Source organism: Apostichopus japonicus, chromosome 7 (assembly GCF_037975245.1).
Source record: "Apostichopus japonicus isolate 1M-3 chromosome 7, ASM3797524v1, whole genome shotgun sequence".
NCBI classification, from domain to species: Eukaryota; Metazoa; Echinodermata; class Holothuroidea; order Aspidochirotida; family Stichopodidae; genus Apostichopus; species Apostichopus japonicus.
This window is the reverse complement of record NC_092567.1, coordinates 19,825,246-19,847,554: the sequence shown is the minus strand read 5'-3', so window position 1 is coordinate 19,847,554 and position 22,309 is coordinate 19,825,246. Positions and strand designations below refer to the sequence as shown.

Genomic DNA, 22,309 nt, shown 5'->3' with positions numbered 1-22,309 from the left:
TTCATGATATCAATTGCGGCAGACAATAATGGTTATATGTGTTGCACTAATATTTGACAGAACATCAACAGTTTTTGACGCACTTGCGGTTTCTTAATTTGCATTATTTTCTACTCAGGTGCCCTCATACGTTGTTTTCAGGGTGTATGTACCATCTAAAACTTCTTTAGAATACTTTTGGTAATGCAGGGGAGTATTTACATAAGAGGAAGCCCTACTTCTTCTTAAAAGACTACTAAAGGAAACGAAAAACTTTCTTTCAAAACAAATTTTCGTATTTGGTCCCTTTTTTGTATAAAGTAATGAGGCAGAGAACCTGCTATCCTTCCGAACTTAGTTATGAAGAACAATGAACAATGATTCTGATATTTTCTTTCATGGAAACAATGATAAAGAAGGACGGTTAGGAAGTAAAGGGATGCAATAAAAGTAACAAAGAATAACGATTCTTAGTACAAACGAATTGATACAGCATAGCACAATTTCTTGACAGACCTATCAGCGAAATACTGTTACACTAATGCTTCACACGATTCCCTTACATTGTTTGACTCTTTAACATGGTACAATGAGCTGGTAATGGGAAAGTGCAGAAACAGGGAAAGGGGAAGCTGGAGGGATGGTTGGGAACCGTTGGGCAGCGGGCAGCTTTCCCCATCTTTGCAAAAACGGAGGTGGCAGGTGTTTGTTTTTCTTCTCTCCTACTCCTCTCTCTTTCGTTTTCTAAGTAGAAATGCACCATATAGCGCTGCCGGATTAGTAGTGATGTATACTGAATTTATCAGTTTTTCTTATCCTTCAAATATCTTGAACAGATAAAAAAAAACACTATTAGATGATAAACATGAAATACAATTACGTCACAAGAATGTTAACACTGTCTGCTTATAACGCCTGTTTGACACCTACAAAAAACCCAAAAGAAAACAAATTATTCTAGACAATGTCACCAAACCCTACTTGCTTTCTCTCGCATTCCTTTTCCCCAAGTCTCCTGTTTCCCTGTTGAGGCCAACCGTGATATGTCAATACGAAACTCACACCTATACTCTTCTTTGTGTATACCTCGATCTGTTGATATGCTTAAATTTGCCATGAAATATTTAGGCTGGTCTAAGTAATGAAATGTAGTTTTTCCTTATCCCCAAGTTTTGTCCTTTTCTTTAGGGCGGTTCCAATTCAGATTCGAATACTAGACCCATTTAACATCATGGTGGTCAATGTTAATTTAACATAATGACAAAAATGCACATTTCCCTTTCCATATAGTCGTAGTCGATGCGGATGTTATTAAAACCTTCTTGTTATATACTGAAATCAATTAAGGCAATTCCATGTCTTTAGTAGATCCCGTCTTTAGAAACAATTTACACGAAACTTTCGATACAATGAACAGGAACAAGCAAATGTCATGTCTCCCGAGACCTAGTTTAATAAAAGATCCTTTGTAGTTCCTCCAAGAATAAGTTTGGTAATCAATAAGATGCAATTATGCATATATTCAGTGAGGTTATATATGCGACGGATGTAATTCTTTAAATTAATCGTTGAAACGGCGATATAGAACTTGAAGGTTTATGTAAGAATAAGGCCTTTTCAAAAAATATGTAGGTTCAAATAAGATATTTGGTTGTACATCATAAACGTTTAAAATGACTTTCAGCTAAAATAAAACATTCATCATAAGAAAGTGATGCAGTTAGGTAATATCAGAATTTGGCAAATGAAATATTACAACCTTACGTTTTCATTTCTATGACGAAAATGATTTTCGATGCGAATGAAACGGTTAAAGATTTGTTAACTGAGAATAGCCCAATGATAGTCAGTGCATAGATAGTGCTTAGACTGACTGGTATCACATTATGTGTAAATATTAGATGCTGGGCAACAATCAACACAACAGTAATATGTAGTTTTGTATGTTGTTCAGCGATATAGGAAACTAGAACAGACCATTTCTAATATGCAAGTGATTAAATATAGGAAGGGTGATCGCGAAATTATTTTATGCTCGAATAAGCAATAAGCACGATCGGAAATGAAATTGTATATGTCTTGCGTGTAAATCAAGAGTGTGGCTTATAATGGCCAAACACTATGGTAAAGGCCAATATGAAATGAGATTATTCCTCCTCCAAACAACTTGGAAAACGTTCTCAAGACTATAACAAAACATATATTGTCAGTTAATAGTTCACTGTTAATAGTTCACATAATAGTTAATAGTTCACAACATAATTCACTGTTGTAATAACTTCAAAACAATGAAGTGTCCAGTTGTCTTCATCTAGTCAACGTATGTTTTTAATAAATCAGAAGGTTTTAATTCATATGTCACCTTCATTCTTCTTTTTTACATTTGTGTTACATATCGATGCTAACAATGCAGTTCAACTGTTATTCCAAATAATAAAGTTAAACTTGAAAATAGAACATTTCCGTTTTACAAATTAAGCTATGCATATCATAGATATACTAATACAGAACGAAATAACGTCGGAATAGATTTCAGTTGTGAAATACGTTTTACTAAGACAAAGTTTCATTAATGATTCTGACCCTCTTGTCTCTCTTAGAACAAAAACAATTAGGTCAAGCTGATTAGTAATATAATAATGTTGCTAGGAGAATGAATCAATTTTATAGCCTTAAATAAAATGCTTCACATGGATAAAATGGAATTGAATTTCACCATTTGTTGTTCTGTAAAATTAAAAGGGCATTTGTTGACAGAGATATTAGACGTTGTTAAACAAGAGATAAACAAAGATGAATAAATTAAATCTGATATGAGAAGCTGACGTCACCATAGACTAATTTAAAAGAGAATGTTGAAATGTACAACATATTCTACAGGTAGCCATTATGAAAATAGATATGAATAGAATCATAACTAGAAACCCTTTGTTATTTCTTAAAGGACAATGACCCATAAAACCAAGATGGTTAGGGGTGTGTGGTACAGTTTCGGGGGGGGGGGGCGGGAAAATGTGGGGTAAAATATAATTGTCATTCTCATAATACACCTAGGGAAAAGTGAAGACGTCAAGAACACATGACACATTTTCCCCAGGGCCCCACATCTGACTCTCTATGCCAGTGATTAACTCCACAACCCATCATATCAAAGTAGGTTTACGAACAAAAGTATGTCACTAAATGAGCATCAACTATTAGTTAACGGTCTTTCGTTGCGTTATGATAATTAAATATTAATAAATCAGGAAACGAATTCATCATTAAAACTTACCATCTGAGTACATCTTCATGGCCTGGCAATTTAATGAAATAGTGATACAGACGCCATCTCAATTACACAACGATTGGTTAAAACGTAACGATCTTATCAAAGAAATAAAATTAGGGATTACCTCACCATCACGAGTTCGCATACTAAACAACATTTGGTTCGATTGCAAGTGTAGTGAAGCAGATTAAGCAGAGATCTTTCCATTCATAGCTGCTCTATGATACGATTTCGCACTAACCAATATCAGGATCTGGGTTATTAGGTTTTGGCTTACGTATATATTTTACCAAGTAACTCGCAATTACTACAGCCCGACCATTCCCGAATTGATTACATGATCTTCTCTAAAGCATTGCAGAACAGTGAGTAAAATAGTGTAATGTATTTGAATCTATAAGTTGGAGCCCATTGCGTTTTTAAATACAGTAAATAAAGTAACATACAATTTCTCATCCAATAACAGTAGCTGAATTGTCACTGCGACTTATGCATATTCATATAAACCTTTAAGAAGTAAACATTTAGACACAGCTTTGGTCACCACTGTAACATTCATGTCTGGTTAATGTTTAGCTTGCATCATTGTACGAAAGAAGATAACAACGTTCACGCTTTTCTTTTTTTCAAATCTTTTTTCATTAATTTGAAAAATCGATTATGACTGTTTTATAATATTTGTAAATTTTCCGAAACATATTTGTATTTAACAGCAGGTCATCAAGTGGGAAAGTTTACTGTTTATTCTTTTTGAAATATACAAGTTGTCTTAAAATGAAATATTGCCTCGAACAAATCGACCATCCCTTTTTTGTTTAGGTAGAGTTAATAATCTGAGTACTAAACTTGATTGACTTATTGATTGATTGATCCTCGATAAAACGATTTTCAGAAAAAAAAGTAATAATAATACTAACAAACAGATATGGTATATAAAATACATTCTAAACTGAAAATACACTTACAATATCTTGCAAATCTTCGACCTAAAATCACCTTATACGGATACCAGATGTGAATACTACGGAAACGTTTAGAATTATACAGTTATCTCTCTATTAATATTGAGAGGAATTATTTAATACCTGCATTGCAATATACCAGTAGAACTTGTCAGTATATTTACGGTAATCTTAGCTATCGAAACTAAGCACTTTCCAAGTGGGGATTAAAAGGATTGCTGTTAGTGGGTTAAGATCAGCATTTTCCATTAATAAACACAACGGTCTAATCAGTTATATATTCGCAAAGTAAAGATTTCAGATTTTGATTTCTGTTAACAAACACATCGGTCTTAGCTCTGAGTGCTACCATAATTAGTTCTATATTCGCAAAGTAAAGTTCTCAGATTTTGATTTCTATTATAAAACACAACGGTCTTAGCTCTGAGTGCTACCATAATCAGTTATATATTCACAAAATAAAGTTTTCAGATTTTGATTTCTATTAACAAACACATCGGTCTTAGCTCTGCTTGTTCCCATAATCAGTTATGTAATCGCAAAGTAAAGTTTTCAGATTTTGATATTTATTAACAAACACAACGGTCTTAGCTCTGCTTGTTCCCATAATCAGTTATATACTCGCAAAGTAAAGTTTTCAGATTTTGATATTTATTAACAAACACACCGGTCTTAGCTCTGAGTGCTACCATAATCAGTTATATATTCGCAGAATGAAGTTTTCAGATCTTGATTTATATTAACAAGAAACGGTCTTAGCTCTGCTTGATCCCATAATCAGTCACGCATTCGCAAAGTAAAGTTTTCAGCGAAAACCGATTTTATGGTACCATGTCAACTTGGAAACTTTGTGGTTCAGCAAGTGTCAACCCCGGGCATAGAAAACTGAAACTTATAAGGTGTGAGAGTAGTGTGCGTCATCATGATACATGTTTTATCATTTCTGATCGATATGGGCTATCGAAAAGGGGAAAAAAGCCCTGAAAAATATGACTGACGCATAATTGCTTCATAAATTTGATACTTTACAAAATAAAAATGTCAAAGAATTGCAACATAGTCCTGGTTTATATATTTTGCTAAATCATATTTGTTGATATGGAAAAGGGAGTATAGATTCCCCAAATCCCACTGGTAAATACAAGCAGTAACATTGAAATAACAGTTTTGATTTATTTGTTTTTTTTTCTCCAAATGCAGAGATGTTTTAAAATATTAAACAAGGTGTTATAAAGCAAGAAGCTCAATATTATCTTTACTCGGTTGATTTTAATTGAAATGAGGCACTTAAATATGCAGTATCATCTGCACAGTGTCTTTCTCTTCCTATTGTTTACTGAGTAACTAGGCAAAAGATGAACATTTTCAGGGGCCAAAAAAAAGAAACACAGAAACGAAATGCAAGGTTACAAATTAGCAAGCCTAATAAGCCATGATATGATACTAAACGATTGTACAGTTATGGTGATTTATCACTGTTTCTTTAGCGTTATAGTATCCTATAGATACAAAGTAAAATTATGATTTGCAAATTTGTAAAGAAGTAGCTAAAGTACCTTTTGACATGCATGTGAATCGATAAAGTTTCGGCTTTGGTCTGAGACAATGCAAGGTGGGTGGAGATCCTTGGGATATAGGTTGCGCTTTAAATTATTCATATCACTATGAGACAAAAGTTAAATGATGACAGAAACTTTGCAAATATATTATTAAATTGTCAAATGATTTTCAAAGAGCCACCGGAATATTGTTTTATTTATGATGCAAGTACTATAATTACTTCGTCATGATGCTATAATACGAGTTCTGTTATGGTAATTTTTGGTCAAAATATAGTGAAAATATTTTGATTCTGAAACAACAACCAACCGATACAAATTCGTTAACAAAAATAGCAATATGTTTGTTCTAATTTTCGGCTTTATTCCATTTCTAAATTTGGCATTCATTACCTTAATTAAACTAAGCTCGAATAATGAGGCGAGTTAGCCTAATTAAAGAAGACAAGTTGCGTTTGCAATTCATACAAGCACAGCACGAAAATGACAAATAACGAACTTCAATATGGCTTCTTTCAAGTCATGAGGGAATTGATATTTTCATACGCGAAATGAGGACATGTTACAATAATTCTTCGTCAGCATGAAACGAGTGTGCAAAGTTGTAATGATTGTAGCGTTTGGCTAAAAGGTTATTTGTTTTTCTTTACTTTCTTTGCTTTCAAGCAAAAATCAAAACAACGGTCATACTCAATATACGTAAGAATCAAATGAAACAACGTGTAAAAATATATCTTAGGGTTATGGATATGTCAGCGTTTTCTGTTGTTTTAGCTAGATGAAGAAATTCAACCCTAATGCTTAGTGGTTGAAGAATAAGTCTAAACTCTATATTAGGTGACGTGTTCACTAGTATTTCTTGCAAAGGAAGTATTCTTGGCTTTGTTGGCAGACATTTTATTGGAAAACAATAGCTCGGTAATATGATATTGAGAATGACTAGTTCAAAATGTGAAATGTAAACTTCATATGTGATGAATTCGAATTTGAAACTTCAACGACTGGTAACAGTATGGCAGTGGCAATTTAGATCTAGCAGACAACACCTTCAGCAGTCCTTGATATCGTCTGGTAGGAGTATAAACCTCGTTGGGTCCACGGTGATCCTACAACATGTTATTATTGCCACCACCTTTCTCACACAGTATCTCGTTGTATGTCTCAACCCAACTGATTACTCTTCCGTTAATGAATTTCACTCAGATTACAAAAGAGCAGCTTTTAAATTAGAGGATACTTTCGCTTCAGTGGAAGTTAACATTGTAAACCATAGGGAACAGTGACGTTTGATGTTGAAAAGATATGTGATCATCTATGACACTCAAGGAACGAATTTCGATTCGTATACTCGAATACTTCCAACCGTGCAGTGTTAATCAGGCTCGATGTGACCAGTGTTCGATTTTTCCGGTATCGCATCGCAAAATGCGATCCAAAACGACAAACTTGCGAGACGTTTCCAAATCAGCATCGCACATTGTGCCGATTTGTGCGATACAAATTCCTAGTCAGATTTGGGAGCAAACACTCAAACCTTAACTTACGAACTGTCGATCACAATGTAGAAGTTATAACTTATTGAGTTTATACTCAATGTACAACTTATTCACTTGACCGAATAGCGAAAAAAAAAACAACCTGAAAATATAATATCCTACCATAGTTAAGTGTAAAGCAAATAGCCTAACCACCTCGGCGGTTACGGATCTCACGTAACTAAAAGGTTCCTTGGCAACGTGCCAAAAAATGTTAACAAACAGGTGTTACACAGGGGATGAGCTCACAGTTGTTGGGAAGGTACCTGGGCAAATTCGCAGCACATGTACCGTGGTACAGTAGTTGGGTATAGGGTTAAACACTGCAGTTGTAAAAATGTACGCATAGTGCACGCTATTCATTGTTAGGCAGTCTAGAAACGGGGCTTTGCTGAACGTTGTTTGTTTCATAATATCGGAAGTTTTGTAAGTTGCACTTTTTAAAGATTGAAAGACAGATTAAATCTCTTTTCATTTTTTAACATAATATAGCTACTTTAACTTGTCATTTTAAAATTTTCATCAGTTTCGTGACAATTTAAATAAAAAAAGTTGTCAGTATTTTGCATCCTCAACTGCGAATTTTTTCATCGCCAGACATCGCCAAAAATGACAACAATTTTCGGGGGCTTTCGCCCCCAGGATCCCCACGAGGGGTTCTACCCCATGACCCCACCATAGCCCTAAGACGGGCCCCTGGACACCACGCCTTTATGCTCGCACGTTACGCGTGCTACACTCTTAAAACACCTGGGTCATATTCATGACCCAAACGCAGGGTCGATGGTCTTATAACCCAATTTGGGTTGTACCATACACTAAGCTGACCTAATGCTAAGTCCGAAACTGACTTTCATCAACGAGTCAAAATAATATTGCACTATGATTGGTCAACATTATAGGAATATGAGTGCATCATGTCAGATCAGCCAATTAACGAACACACATTGACCGTCTGATAATATTAGCCCTGCGCGCGCGCCATAGACAACTTGGCTGTAGGACAAGTTTGCTGACAGAGCGAACATGATCAGAAGCACAGATGGATTCGTTTGTGAAAGATAAATTAGAAGAATGGGGCTTGATGGAATGGGCTTATTCATTCCAAGGTATGGTATCATGTGCAAATATCTTTTTTATATGTAATTAAATTTCAAGAAATGCTGACGTAGCATACGAAGACATAACGTAAGGCTAAGTCGGTGACTGAATTCGTAGTCGTACTAGCCTACGGCCTAACGCTAAGCCATAACATAGGCTTGGCCTAACGTAGGCAAGGCCTGTAAACATAACACTATCTGGTTAGGCTAAGTAGGCTAGTTTCTTTAAAATATTGAGATAATGTATATATGTACGAAACCTCTACTAGGCTCTAGTTTCCGGTATACAAATCCACAATCCTGATATGAATATTAGGCCCCAAATGGTTGAAATTGTAAAATATGGAGCTAATTTACAGAAAGTTCTGTCCAAGTTATTAAACGGACCCGTTTAGCCTAGTCACTGCCAGTTAGCCTACGTACAAAAAATGCAAATTTTTCGATAGGCCTAAGAAGTAAGATGTCAATATATCCTATAGGGCCTAGGCCTATTACTAACGTTAGGATCGCCCGTGGATAGACCCATGGACTTGCACGGAGACCAAACATTATTCCATATTCTTACATTTGCCGAACTGTATATTTAAAATAAATATGACGATGCACAAAGTTCTGCATAAGTAAGCATTGTTGACGATGCATAATTAAGCATTGTTGTGCCAAGTTTGCTAAGTAAATATGATTAGGCCCCTTGGCTAGGCCTATTTGCGATCATGAGGATGACAGCTAGATTTGGACAGGGCTAATGGGGTGTTTTTTTTGTACTCACAGGGCAGCTACTGTAGTGTGAAGCATTTAGCCTAACGTTAGGCCTAGGCCTTACTGCGTATAGTGTTATAGGTCTAACGTTAGATATGGAACAAGCATCTGTGAACAAGAGTTTTTACCAGAATTTTAGGGTTAGGCCTAAATAACAAAAATAGCTTAGGCTAGGCCTAGTAAAATAGCTAATGTTACATCTGATTAAGCAATAAGTGTACTAACATACTGTAGCTTATCTGACTACCGAACGAAAGGCAAAGAAGACCAAAAAAGAGGCAGAACTTGGAATAAATTTACAACAATTTCATTTGAAAATTTCTTGGCAATGAAAATTTTGAATTATCATACAAAATAACATTTAGGCCTAGCCTAGAATGTTAGGCCTATGCTCGGTCTAGTTGGTCAAGATGTGAAAAAAACAGCCTGTTTTGCATATATTATGGTTGAAAATAAGTAGGCCTAGCAGATCTTATTTGTTCATAACGCATTTTGAGCACGTTGCTATACGGTAATATTGGAACGTATTGTTAGGTAGCCTAGGTTTATATGCATGCATTATTCGGGCCCCCGCAGTATTCGGGTCCTGCAGTATTCGGGCACCTTGAGATACCCTACGATAAATACTTGTATATAAATTCTACAAATTAAGTATGTACAGTTAAGCAGGGGGCGGGGGGTGTTGTAACAAGTAAGTAGCACGGGGTGCCTGTAACTGTGCACATTTCAGCTAAATTGCTTCAACATTCATTGAAAATATTCAGATTATGATGCTAGCACCAGACAAACCTCAATCTATATAGGCCCTGGCATAATCGTCAGGGTTCGAAATATGTGGTAGTTCAGTAGGCTGTGGCACAGTGTAGCCCTAGACAACCAAATATACATTGGACTACCACAACTGTCAGAACACTTAGTAGCAGTAGTCCGATGGGCTACCAAAATTTCCCAATTTGAAAGCTTTTATCTGTGATAAGTTGTTTTCACCCACACTAACAATGCGTAAAACTTTTCCATGGCAATACTGTATATTGTATATATATATATATATATATATCATGAATCATCATTGTGTAAAATATTATATAGGAAAAAATCTTCACAGTCCAAGTCTGGGCACAAAAAAATGCTTTCTGTGCAGACTTGTCACATATTTCATCCTTTTTCAGATTAATCTGGACTTTGAAGTCATCAAGCCAAAGTGTGGGGACAAATTGTTCCTGTTATGGACACCTGCACTCACTAGGAACCTACTGCATTATGCTGACAAGCAAAATGGTTGGTCTTTACACCTGGGGATTGATCAAGACAGCAGTCAACTATCAGGTAACTAAGTTGCAATAACTTAACCCAGGTAAAATGCATGTGAACTGTTTTCATGTGACACTGCCAGTGATGTGTCACTGGGCCCCGGTTGAGCTTCACCTCAGTCAGGGGAAATAATGAAAATGGCGTGTATTTGGAGTAGGGGGTCAGTCGGGGGATTAAGGTGGCCAGTCAGATAACAGAATAGTGTCAAGTATTATGCCTGATTGCCATGTGTCAGTACACAGTGTCTCAGGTCTGGCATGGGCACAACCCTGCACAGTCAACATAGATGACATCGGATTTGTTATAAGCTTTAAATGTTTTCTATTCTCGCATCAGAATTCTGGTAATATTGTCTTGCTTCATCGACGAACATTCATTGGCCTGGCATCCACCCAACTTTGGATCACAATCAGAGGTGCTGTTGAGAAATTGGTGGATTTGTAGAGCCGTCAAAGATCCTATCCACACTATATAATGCATAATGTTCCGCTGAAAGCCTTTTTTTAACTGATATGTCATCATATATTACCACAATTGTGTTAGCGTATAACACAGGCATAATCAGTGCCTCTATGAGTGTTAAGTCTGTGAATCTTTCCTCAAGGTTCTTATTTTCCCTCTTTACAGATGATGAAGTATGCAACATTGCACTGCAGTGCATTCCACGCATTCTACTAATTGGGTCACAGAAGGTGAAGGGCAAAGGAAAACGGGCTACAATTGAAGATGCCCTAACTTCATTTGTGGATTTGCAAAAGGTGAGCTGAAAGCTAAATTTGAAGTAGAAAAATTCCTTTTATTAGATCATTGTCGGTTACAGGTTCATCTAGGAAAATTGACAGACGATACAATTATGGATGAAACAGGCAAAGAGCTTGCCTTCTCTTCTCCAGCAGTGTACATGGATTGGTGAGACAAGACATTCATCAGATACAATCCCACCCTGCTCCTAGAACCACCATTTTATGTTCCCATCTGAAAGACATGAACGATGCATTCAGCCACTTTCCCAAGGGGAATGGTGGAAGGGGACTATCAAAGCATCGGTCACTAATGCTCTGCAGCTGTGCCAATCAAATGCCCGAAGAACCTCACCAGCCCCAGAAATTGTGAAAACATTACCCACTAGCAAGTTCTCACACAGACCACTGCACCAGGTTGCATTGTACAAACCCTAAACCAAATTCATTACAGGTAGAGTTGTAACAATGATTCCTCATTCTAGTATACACATGATATATGAATACATATATGTATATAAATGTGAATGCAGAATATGTTGAGTGTGCAGTGGAAGAGTGTACAATCTAATTCACACCGATCGGATAGGACATTGCGGTATTCCAGGCAGTATGCTGGGATAGTATAATTGTCTTGTTAACTTTTGAACACTGTGTTCATCCATAATCAATTGTCCAGGGTTCCTCGATGAGCCTCAAATTAACTTACAGAGGCCCGACAATTCTTTATATCTGAATTAGTAAAAAAAACTTGTTTTCAGTACAATGCAAAAAATACCTGGCACCTCTACAACCCTCTATGAAATTGTGGCACTATTCATCACTGAAGTTGTGAATGCTAAATATTGCACATCCTTAATCAAAACAAAGATTGCTTCTATCAATACCCCACCTTCTGGGGAGTACTACAATATATGATCCTTTCTATATGGAAGGCAGTATTTGAATAAAAGTTTAAAGTAATAAGAAGTTTGCTTTCATAACCTTTTTGTTTTCATTTCAGATTGGAACCAATATTCCACACTACCTTGAAGGGGTGAAACAAAAGCAACCATTCGTTCTAGCTATTGGAAGCAGCAGGGTTAGCCCGGAACAAACTTACATAATCATAGAGAGAGAAGCCATTCCACAGGAGTCGCTGCTTAATGCCATTGATTTATGTTTTAAGTGTTTTCATGTTTTTGATATGGATTATCAGTGGCAATGATACAACTCCCGGCAGTTCTTCCAGACTGTTTTATACGACATTGATGTACCTGGGAAAATGTCATTATCAGTTGTGTCATTGAAGACATATTTGAAAATCAAAATGAAGTAGGGCTGAAAGTTTTCATACCTGGGTCCCATATATATGCTTCAACAAGAACTTTCAACAAAGTTGAAACAATAGTCGCACAGTGCAACACTAGAATTAACTTGGCAATCAATTCAACTGTCCATTACAATTCCTTTTTACATTACAGTTGAAAGAATTTGGACACAATTTTGTTCAATGCCGAGCAACCTTTATGATCATCTGAAGTTGTGTGATTTTACTTGAAATCTCAACTGTTAGTTGAATCACGTTTATGGGACCAAGGCATACTTGCCTCATATACAAAGCAAAGATATGTTTGTATTCTAAGAAGAATTGGCAAAACGTTTTCAGCCTGTATGATCATATTTGTTTTCATCTCATAAATTCCAGTTCCAAAGTTGCAGCTCACAAATTGTTTTGCTGTCATGAAATTTTAGAAGGAAATTATATGGATTGCCCCAGTCCCAGTTATCTGCTCTAAATAAATTTCTTGGACCATTTTCAATTGAACGGCTCTTGGAATGCAGAAATCTGCGTATCCATTCTACACATATTTACATATACAATATTTACCTGTGCTGGGTTATGTACAACAGCAGTATAAATATTACACATAATATTTGGACTCATTACTTATAGGCTTGCTGCCGTTTAATGAAATCCATGGATAAGTGTTAAAAGGGGGGGGGAGGGGAATCTTTCTTTACGAGGCCTAATTTAGTGAACATTTTCAAGCCTGACCATCCATCACCCCATCTTTTAAAAATTTGGCAATCATGTTTTGATTGTCATTTTCTTCTTTTGTTATTACATCTTAAGTAAGGCAAATACCTCCCCATGCGAGCTAGTCTATGCTTTAGCTGATAACTATCACTATGAAGACACACACATGTCTAGCTAGAAAGTGTTTGTTCATACATTCAGCAAATTGTATTTTATCCAAACAAGTCTAATAAAATGTTGAAATTGTTTATGTAAAAATTGCAATGGGGTAAAAAAAATTATTAAATCATTGGTAATGCTACAAACAATTCCTTCCTTTAGATCTTGTACTATGGTACCATGTTAATGAAACATTCAGTTTTGTTGCAATTTTACATTTCGGTTCACTTTATTTGAAGGAGTTATATCAATAAATTGCTCTGTCAAATGAAGCCTTTTGTATTTATGTATTTTTTCCTAGAAGAGTCAAGCTGACCCAAATTTGGTTGATTTTCCATCATAACCCTTGCCTGGGTCAATATTTACCAATATTTCTGGGTCAAATTTTCAACCCATAAATTGGGTCACTTATTCTGACCTTATTTTCTGGGTCAGTTTGACCCAAATGTGTTAGGTTCCCTCCTGACTTTCATTTGGGTCAAAAAGTGACCCAATTTGGGTCAATTTTAACCCAAGTGTTTTTAGAGTGTAGGCAGGCGAACACCGGTGGGAAATCGGCAGTGTGTTCGCGGGAAATTGAACAAGGTTTTCCAACACTGCTGAACTGTGCAGTTACTGTATGCATCATGTTCAAGGTTTTCACAGTCCTTTGAGGAAATGAATGGTTAGTACAGTGTATATATGCTGCACTAATGCTGTGTGTAGGCCAAGGTTCACGAAGGTCATTGGTTATATTCGCGCGCCGTAGACGGTTTTTAGATGTTACAGAGAGTCAGGTTTCCATGGATATTAATCGAAAATGAATCTGAGTTTAACTGACGCTAAAGAAATGGATCGTCTTGGGCAGATTAACGAATCATTGCAAGTATAAATAAGTACAGGTAGCTCTGCTGTTCAAAAGAAAAGTTCAATATCGGTTTGCTGTTATCGGCAATTAAGCAAAATTTTACCGATACCGGTATGCTGCCGATATTGCAAATATCGGCCGATACCGATATTGAAAACGATTATCGTAGCAACACTAGTATAAATAATAATAATAATAAACAAACATTTTCTAGTTAATACATTGATCGCCAACATTTGGTCCGTTTTGTGGTAATTTCAAAACTGCTATTCAATATTGGGGAACTGCTATGCAACAAAAATATTGTATAGCAATTGTCGAAATTTGTTGCTATGCAATTTTTTGGCCATAAGTCGAACACTGGATGTGACAATTAGTACATTGCGTAGTGTTGGTTGCAGATGGTACAAATGTGATCGTAAGTGACTTCAGAAAGTTTTCAAGTTTTTTCCTATTCATTATGACAGAAACGATATAATCAGCCATTGGTTGTCCGAACTCGAAAAAAAGTACTCGAGGGGCACTCGAGTTCCTTTTGGTTAGTACTGGGTACTTTCACTCGGTGAAAAGTAGTATTCGGACTATGGTACTTGGTATTCGGCACCTCAAGAACTCGACAGTAATTGGTACTCGTAAGATATGCAGCAAGTGATTATGTTTAGTGATCTCTTAGTTTACCATGCATGTTTGGAGAGAAATATTACTTCCGTAGGGTCGTTCGAATATGACACTAATCGTTTCGTTACAAAAACAAGTAGAGCTGACTGTTTGCATTTCCACGAACGTCATTAAAAAAATATCGTTGTATCAAAACTTCCATGATGCGTACTTTGGCTATATTGATATACAATTGTGACAGCTTAATGGCAATTCGCTACAATATATATACATGATGGTTGGACTAGATCGCAAATCACAATCTTGGGGTAATGATAGTTTATCACTTTTTCGAAAACTTCACGCACCGGCATATTTATATCTACAAACGATAGCGAGTCCTTGTTTGACACCCATTTTGTCTCCCTTATCATTTTCATAAAATCTAAAAAGCTAGATGTCGCTTCTGCCTACAAGGGGTAATTATTTCTTTCTTCCATTTGCTGGTAATCCTGTAAATATTGAATGTCTTTAGCCTGCAGATTTCCCCCTATAGAGAGAATTAATTTGCACGTTACGTTATTTGGTTACAGCTTTTGAGACTAGACCTTCATGTCTACTTTGTCAATTTGGAATATATCACTGACCTTCCATAGTTTTCTAGAAATAAAATTAAGAAGATATTGGTAGAATGTTAAACAGTTTGTAAATCTGGTGAAGTAGCTCATCGGTTCCTGGGGTACACTGGGGTATTGGGGTGCTTTTGGGGTCCTGGGGTACTTTGGGATAACACATCGGATGATGAGAATTTCAGGAATGTTCACAAACGTCAGCGCTGACGTCCCATTATACTTGCGGGATTAGCCATTCTATCATTAGAAATGGCTATTGTTCTTGGTTGAAACATATATATTTGTCGAACTTGAATTAAAAGCAGTAGGTAGTCATTTACTCACTACTGCTGATCGTTCTATATATGTTCTTTTCCACAGGTCAGCTCATAGTGCTGACGATAGGCACCGTTCTTTTTTCTTTCGTGAAAATGTAAAGTGGTGACCCGTTGCAGGGGACAGTGGAAATAATCTGTCCACACAACTTGAAAGATCTGTACATTTGGAAGTCATTAATATTTTTCTTTTAGTTTCTTTTTTAAACTCTATGCATCGTAAATGTTGGTGGGGCAACACGGCTAGTAAGTGACGCACTATCAATTTCTGAGAAAAAGCTTAAGAGTCAGATTTCTATCATAGTTAATACCCCTGGGAATAAATGAATTGCAAGATGTATGGCACCCGCTGATACAATTGGTAATTAGCACTACATCAATGGACATCTATAATTGAAGAAAAAGATCTTTGTTTCCGCTAATTACATCGATAAAATCAGAGATTATACACGTTGGGGATGTAAAGAAGTTGATTTGAACATACAGGAAGTTATTTTGTTTGGCTGTGTGATCGGCACAGGCCATCTTTATTTGGAGGCACTTCCTACCCCCATCTCTGACATAAATGTATATTCTTGTTCTGTCTTATTTTGGTACATTACCAATGGACGTTATCACTAGTATGTATTACGGAGGCGCGAGGAAGGGAGAAAAATATAAAAAATAGCTGCAAACAGCTGGAGGAAATTTATTTTAGCTGAATTATATTAACTTAACAGAAATTATGAAGGATTTCCAGAAATGGGTCCAGTATTAATGACGAATAATTATTGAGTAATTTTTGACTGACGAATACTGACCGTATGACTTAGGCTCTTCGGTTTATACAATTAAGTGCTACAATTATTATTTAAAATTTATTTTTACAGCGCCGCGATAACTGTATAATTGCTTTCTATATTGGCAGGGATACTTTTCATTCTCATAACAAAATATCGATATGACATTGTTGCGTAAACTTATGAATAGTTCATAAGAATCATAAGCACGACAGAAATGCTTACAACACACGCGAGTGAAAGTTATTTCGAAACAGTTCTCACCTCACTCGGGTTTCTTTGTTGATTTTTTATGTGGTCTACAAAGTTTCTGCAGGAACGGACATGACTAAACTCATGGACTTAAAGGTTCCAATGTTACCGAAATAAGTAGATTTCAGACGTCGCCTGTTTAAGTGAAGGTAAGGGAAATGAGTATAGTGGAATTTCTTCTATTCTCTCGCTGATATACCGTACAATACGCAGCAACCATTTAGCATCATTTCGCACATATATTACTTCATTAGATTATTAACCATGGTGGTTCAAGTAGCTAAGAACCCTTTAAAATGTCTTCCAAAAGTTACCAAATGAGGAATTGCTCATATTCAAGAATGAACGATTACGACGTTTGAATTACAGAGGAGAAAATGTCGTCTACTTCTAAACCCAGTAATAATATGTAGCTCTGTGCAAAGTATCGACTCATCGGCTTCACATTTAGGATACACGTCATTAATGGCAGGTTTAACGTTAGGCTTAATACTGACGTAGTACATTTTCCATCGCCGACGGTTGGCGGTCATTTCTTGTAGCATAAACAGATGAATTTCATACTGTAATACATAGAATACTTGCATTACGCCATCACGTGTCCCCCTCTCCCCAACCCCCCCAAACAAAAGTAAGGTCCTTAAGGAGTGAAATACGAATCAGCCCAATCCTTACAAAAATCGAATAGTCTATATACAGGGGGAAAGTCATAGCAAATACATTTGAAGCTCTGAACTAACATTGTTGGCAGGATTGTTGGCAGGATTTTGGTTTCTAAGGAAGTCGTTTTAAAGGTTACAACCATCAATTATGAAAAAAATGGAAAAAATAAAAATAAGCACAGGCGCTAGGATTTCCCCAAGTCAAAATATCTGACAGTTCTCATGTTTTGTTGTGTCCCAAGGTTCACAAACCCATGTGTGAACATGCGATAAATTTAAGACTGGAATAGGTTCCTAAATCCCATATGTACCCCGTGAACCGCTTGCCTCAACACCTCAGCTAATGGCTTGTGTGTGTCGAATCACTTTGCTATCCCCGGCAGAGAGTCGGCTGTAACAAACTTAGTATGGAAAATCGATTAACCACTACTTACGCCACATACGCGCAAGGATCTATAGTTATACGCACACGAACTCATAATATGGGCTCTATGATACTTTAATGACACAACATTTCCCATTCGCTCGAGATTGACACATAAACAGGTAATGTGCACGCTTCGAACGTAGGAAATATAATATACATAATAATTCACCATGACGCTATATATTTTACCATGAATCTCAATAGCATATTTATCCCTCAATGTCTTGAAATGTATAAGTCTATCCTCTTGAAGCAGATTTTTTTTTACGTAGGCTTTTTCTTTGCTCTGTTCCATCGTTTACAATTTCCCAATTAAGTGTTCAGCTGTTCTTTTACACATTTTACCCCCCCCCCCCTAAAGAGAGGGAAAATCAACTGTATTAAACCGATACCTTTAAACAGAAGAAGAAAAGGAGAAAAAAATATGAAATCTGACAAATAAAGTTAACGCTGGTCGAAATTGTCTTCAAACCTTCCATTAGGCAAGTTACATAGAAAGCTAATGAACTGCACTGAAATGAGCTCTTTAAAGTCAAGTCCCATCGAAGAGTTCATGCAGGATTATGGTACAGAGTATATGAACAATTTTGACAAATACTATGACGTCATCTTTGTATTATGCCAATTTAACTCAAGTTAATTCGTATGCAAACAATTTTCGTAATTTCTTCTAAAAGCAACTGACCTGTTACGACATAGTGCTCTACAATCGTACGGTACCTCTGGACTCTGTAAACTGCATGATATCGCTTCTCGACCTTTTAGCTAAGATCATGTGTAGTATATGTTCCCTTTCGATGGGAATGGTGATGCACACCCGACGATGATCACACAGTCACTGTCTCGATGCAAGTGGACTGGGGTTGGGAGCGGATCAGTTGTTTAGTAGTTTGGTTTTCGTGCCCAGGTTCTTTCCTGGGTGACTTTTCTTAAAAAGTTTCTTTTCCGCTTCTAGTTAGACAGAAAATTACATGATGCCTATACAGTATGCGCATTCTTCAACTATCGTGCATAGCATATTATAAGGAGAAGAACATTTCTCGCCCTTCACATTGTACACGTGCTGCGTCGACGTTAATTTACATAACAAAGGCAAGTAAATTCCTCCACATGCAAACAGCTGACAAAGTAGCAATGGACCTGGGAGTTGAAACAGGTCGTTAACCATTTTTCACAAAACAAAACCATTCCTATCAAGGGATCTTGCTGGTGAGTTTACAAATTGTGGCGGAACATGAACAGCTTGATATGAAAGGAAGACACGTTTAGTAGATTAAATCATCCGTTGATTGTGATCGCTTCTCGGCCTTTTGGCTAAGATCATGTGTAGTATCTGTTCCCTTTCGAGGGGAATGGTGATACACACCCGACAATGATCACACAGTCACAGTCCCGATGCAAGGGGACTGGGGGCTGAGAGCGGATCAGTCGTTTGGTAGTTTGGTTTTCGTGCCCAGGTTCTTTCCTGGGTGACTTTTTCTTAAAAAGTATCATCCGTTGATTGTGTTGGCTTGTAAGTTGGTTACATCATTGAGGTAAAATCTGTTTTTACATCCATGGTTAAATCAAGTCACTTGGATCCATATCTGTTTTTTGCAGTGGAGGGGTCAATAGAGGGTATTTCTATCACATCAAGCGGGATTGGCCGTATGTTGTGCTGAGATTTAAGTAAAGATCAGTTTAGGCACGAAACAAATGTTGATATGTTGTACATCAGTACTAACACTATCCTAAGTTAAAGTTGTATTTCTATACCACTAGTAACATTTATAGCCCCTTGAGGAAATTAATATTGAAAACACGAATCGGAAAACTTAAACAATTTCATGGTGTCAAATACCATGTTGGCGTCTACTTTATTTTTTGCAAGGAAATTGTGTATAAAGTTAACAGAAATAATTGTGGTTAATAACAAAATATATACTTTAAATTACAAATTCGTATGTTCGTATGTTTTGAAAATTTGCGATTTGAGGCACGTTTGTATGATCACAAGAGACAAGTTAAACAAAGTCAAAGTGATGAAACTTCCAACGTTGTCCATAACCTGTAGATATATTTAGGGTACTACTGAGCTCATTACCAGTAACCGACGGGCATAAATCTCTTATCTGTAGCATACAGGTTACCTGTCATGTGACCTTTTCAAATATTGCATGATAAGCGAATATTCCGCTATAGTTATGTGTTTTTTAATGAAGTTATCTAGAACATGGCAAACTTAACCTACATTTTTTTTTTACATATTTATTCTCATTTTACCTTCCTCTCGTTGGAGATATATATAATAAAAAATGTTCGCACTTTTGCTAATTTACGGATGCATAAGAGTTTACGACTAATAATTAATTAGAGCAAGGATTCTCGTTAACCTTTAACACAGGGAATAGTCTTTCATAGAAACAGCTCGTTCCTATTAAATTGCATACGTTTTGGTGATTGTTTTCTTCTTGTGTGTTTGGTTTGTTAATTGTGGCAGCCATCTCCGCTCTTTCAAGTGTAAAATGAATCGACATAAAAAAAAAAAAAAAAAAAACGCCCACATGTCTTGTAATGTACGTTTTTCACTGTAATATTGAAAATAGTCACTACTTTAAAAAAAAAAAAAATGCTCATGGGCAATGATTCTGTCAGGAGACGTTTGGTTTGTAACATGGGGGAAATGTGGTTTGGTGACGCTCATTGACTGGTTTTCGAAGCAACTTCATTCGCTACGACTGTACTTCAGTTATGAAGAACTGGGTCCCTCCACCAAGTCATTTCTAAGTACTTTCATTATAACACTTGACACTTCATTTGAAGTGTAATTATTACAGACAATGACGTGTACATATTTCAAAGGACTGATTAATGTAAGGTCTGGGACCTTTAGTGGTCGGGCTGTGTAGGCGGATAAAACATTTTACGAATGAAGGGTGTGGCTGTGTGGTTGATGAATGGATCTGCCTTGAAGGGAGGGTTGGTGGTCGTTTCCGAGAATAAAAGTTCAGAGGTCAAATAGCACAGTCTGAGGCATATTTAGACCATAATTAGATCCTTAATTAGGCCTGAAAGCAACGTTGTGCTAATAAATTCCAATGGAGTTTGCAAAATATTCGATTGAACGTTTTTCTCATGAATTACGGTGAAGGTGGGGGAAGACATTACCCGCTCCCACCGCCAGTTGAGTAAAGTGGGGTTGTTTTCTTAAAGAAATTTCCTCTGCCCTATCAACCTGGAGTTTAACTTATAGTTGGATAATTTCGACACGTTGCATAAAATACACAAAACACCGACTTGTTCACTTTAGAATCGAACCTTGCATATTGCATGGTGCATTGATTCGTTTAAAGAGAGCCCGTCGTTAAGCATGTCGAGGAATTAAGGAAAACAAGCAATACAATATATAATAAATTACATATATATATAATAATTAAATAATAATAATAATAATAATAAATAAAGATAATCATATTCCCTGCATATTAAAAACAACACAAGAACAACCAGCACTTTTTACCTCGACGCTTAAACTCGGTTCAGATATATATTTTGTCACATTACCCTCATATACATCACTAAGTCATATCAATAGTGTTGTATTAATATCTTCAAGAGAGTAACATATATACGTAGCGTGTTTAATCACATCTCTTGAACTCACAATAGTGAATCAGTAAAATGTGTGCATAAATCGTAGTCAGATGGAAACTGTCACCAAATAATACTCTCAAAAGAAGATAATTTCACACCAGAATTAGTGCTCTAGAGTCACTTGCATGAAGATTTTGAGATTTTGTAAGTTTATTAATAGAAGTTGATTGGAAAGATATTTTAAACTTTCCTCTCGTTCAAATAGGCAAATGTTAGCCAGTAGTTAGCCTAAATATATGACAATACTCACGTTTTAAGTCTGATTCTTATATATGAACTATACAGGCAAGGTTTCCCTGTACTTAATGTATAACAGTGTGGTTGTTTAAGTCTAACTGTTGTCATCGAAATAACAAGGATAGGTGGAGGAAGGATTAGCAAACTGGCCCCATATACCTATTGTAAAAGTCATTGTAAATGTATAAACAGCAAATATATAGAACGGTAAGCCCTTTAACTGTTATACGTCAAATATAACAAAATAAAAGTCTTTTCAGGCATATCTGAGAACGAGACAGATGGTGTTGCTAACGCAACCAATTGCTTTAAAGTTGGAGTAACACCCGCTCTTTAACAATACATGGTTCGAAAGCGTCACTCTCCATGCGAACGCAACCAAGCGCTTTAAAGTGGGAGTAGCACCTGCTCTTTAACAATACATGGTTCGAAGCGTCACCCTCCATGCGAACGCAACCAAGTGCTTTAAAGTGGGAGTAGCACCTGCTCTTTAACAATACGTGGTTCGAAGCGTCACTCTGCCTACTTAAATAG

General features: G+C 36.5%; 1 protein-coding gene, 1 long non-coding RNA gene and 1 pseudogene across 2 annotated transcripts in view; 2 read left to right on the top strand and 1 right to left on the bottom strand.

Moving 5' to 3' along the window:
- Nucleotides 1–22,309, bottom strand: part of LOC139969646 (uncharacterized) — a 335,050-nt gene that overhangs the window by 60,838 nt on the left and 251,903 nt on the right. The gene's annotated exons all lie outside the window — the stretch shown is intronic.
- Nucleotides 1–22,309, top strand: part of LOC139969644 (uncharacterized) — a 49,122-nt gene that overhangs the window by 10,036 nt on the left and 16,777 nt on the right. The gene's annotated exons all lie outside the window — the stretch shown is intronic.
- Nucleotides 19,200–19,276, top strand: LOC139970356 (U2 spliceosomal RNA; annotated as a pseudogene).